The sequence below is a fragment of the Triticum aestivum genome, chromosome 3A (assembly GCF_018294505.1).
Source record: "Triticum aestivum cultivar Chinese Spring chromosome 3A, IWGSC CS RefSeq v2.1, whole genome shotgun sequence".
NCBI classification, from domain to species: Eukaryota; Viridiplantae; Streptophyta; class Magnoliopsida; order Poales; family Poaceae; genus Triticum; species Triticum aestivum.
The window spans coordinates 725,045,336-725,048,140 of record NC_057800.1 but is presented as its reverse complement, the minus strand read 5'-3'; positions in this window follow the sequence as shown (position 1 = coordinate 725,048,140).

Here is a 2,805-nt window from a genome sequence, read left to right as displayed (position 1 = left end):
TGCATGCATGCAGGCTCGTGCGACGACTCGGGCGTTTACCAGCTTAGGCTAGTCATAGTGGAAGTAACTTAGCTAGTAACATAGCGCACTTCGAGAAAATTCTGCTTATGTGGCAAGTAATTAATGAGAGGTGGTAACATAATATGTTACTGTAACATAACGCTTTCCAAGACAAGATGAGTCTACGAGCTAATAAATGAAGCAATCTATGATACTACTATTATTATGTTATTTTGTATTATGAAGGTAGTAACTTAGACTAGTGTCATGCATATGATACTAGTCTAAGTTACTCCCCACTATGACCAGCCTTATGCGTTCGGTCTGGACGAGCTCCATAATTGCACGTCCATGCCGGTCATTGGTCACTAACTAGGGGTCACTAGTGCAGAACCGGGTAATAGCACCGGTTCGTAAGGCCTTTTAGTGCCGGTTTAGGAACCGGCACTAAAGTTTCGGCACTAAAGGCCCCCCCTTTAGTACCGGTTCAGCACGAACCGGTGCTAAAGGGGATCCACGTGGCACGAGCCAGCTCCGGAGGCCGGGAGCCCTTTAGTACCGGTTGGTAACACCAACCGGTACTAAATGATTGTGGGGTTTTTGGTTTTATGATTTCTTTTTCATTTAATTTTGTGTTTTCCATTTTAATTCTTTTTCGTTTGCTGGTATTTTACGGTACTACACATTGTACACGTTATGCATATATATATATATATATATATATATATATATATATATAAATAGAATTTCTAGTAGAACCAATCATATATATATCATCAATGTCTCACAAACCACCATATTAATTTACACATACACACATGTATAGCTATATACAATTTCTCCTACATATGCATGTTGCCTTCGGAGCCAGTGGCATTAGCCTAATTGGTGCCTTCGGAGCACGATGACAATTGGAAGTGGTTCATGAGGGCGGTAGCGGGTAATAGTATTCTCCCTTCGGATTTATGATCTGGTCGAGCAAAAATCCCGCTATTTCCTCTTGAAGTGCTTCTACGCGCTCCGTTTTTAGGAGCTTGTCCCGCACCTCTTTGAACTGTTAAGAAGGAGATCAATATGCATGTGTATTAGTTGTGTGACTAGATATCGATAATGGTGTAAAAATTGTGAATAGTGTTCTGACAAGCGTACCCATTCCTGTCTTTGAGATCTGCTCCTTTCGGACGCCATCATGCGAATGTTCTCGCAAACGCAGAATGCACACAGATCAGTCCCCTGCGCCTGCTTCAGGGCCTTTATTACGAGAATGGAATTTAATTTGATCAGATAATAATTAATCAACCATGATAATTAAAGAGATGGCAGCTAGCTAGCTAGCTAGTACTACTTAATTACTTACCTTGGATCGAAACCATTTCAGCTTTGGTTTCCATTCGCCTTCCGTGACGCTGATAAACCTTGCCCAAGCCTTGCCCGCCGACAAAGGAAAATGAATAAAGGGGTTATTAAATAGTTCATATCATGAAATGACGAACTAAATAGGCCGAGATATATAGTTAATAATGATTGAAATTACCTGTTGACTATCCCAAACAAGATGTTATAGTCACTATTTGCTTTGAGTAGCGAGTCCAGTATTTCAACTGTTCCGGTGTCAATTTTAATGATACACAAGATCCAATGAAATCTGCATGCACACACGTTTGCATGTCTTAATTAAGCGGGCATATGTAAGCAAAAACATGTAGCTAGCTAGTAGGCAAAAACAGAGAATTTGTAGTACAAGAAAGTGTGACTCACTGGAAGTTGTAAGGAAGTAATATATCTTCATTGTATTTGAGGCGCTTCAAAAACTCTAGCATGCTGTCCTCTACCTACTTTTCATAATACTTGTTCATTTTCCATGTGTATTCATTAACGGTGTTTGGGTCAATGAACCCAATGCCATAGCGTCGACGTTTTCTCATTTCATACATCTTTATCCTGCATAATACCACAGAAAAGAATATAGTGAGGATAATTACAGGTAATGATTGATCAAAAGGATCACTACAGCTAGCTTGAGACTTAAATTACAGAAAGAAATCACTTACAGACAATAGCAACTGACGATAGATTTGTCGAGTGCGTCTTGATTGTATAACTGAAACAGTTCAGAATACTCAACGGCCACAGCTTTCTCATGGTAGTAATCATCCTTCTTGACATCCACCATGAGGGACTCTCGATTGGATCTCTTGGTAATGTCCATGTACCATTGATGCAATTCATACATTCTCGTTGGGAGCTTGTTGACATCTTCTGGCTCGACCAAAGGTTGGCCCGGACATATTTCCGTTTTATTTCCTCCTATGTAATCCCAGGCATGTCCTCAATCTCGAGGAGTTGTCCAACAGTGATCTTGAGTTCTTCAGCCTGCACTATATGCTCCTGGGTTATTACCACATCGCCCACCTCGGGAACGTAAACTGTTTGGCCACAATAATATTGGGCGCACGTACTGTCACGTGTTGTTGGCGGCACAACAAGCGGGGGGATCGATTGCGCCGCCTGTTTTCCCAGCTGGGCAACGGTTTTTCCGCATTTTTTGACAACTGCTTGTTGTTTGCTCGAGCTCGAGCTCGCCTCCTTCTGTAGACGTCGTCGATGTAACTTCCTGATGTGGCACTCATAGTCTGTGTCAACAGGCTTAGGAGCTGGTGGTTGAGCCATACGAATGAAGTGGTCAACTACTTCCACAGGCACTTTCTCCCTTGGCGGCGGTGGCGGTTTCGGTCCAAAATGGGCGTCGAGTTCTGCCTGCACTATGGCATTGGTTTGCTCCTCGGTCCTGTCATAAGCCCTCAC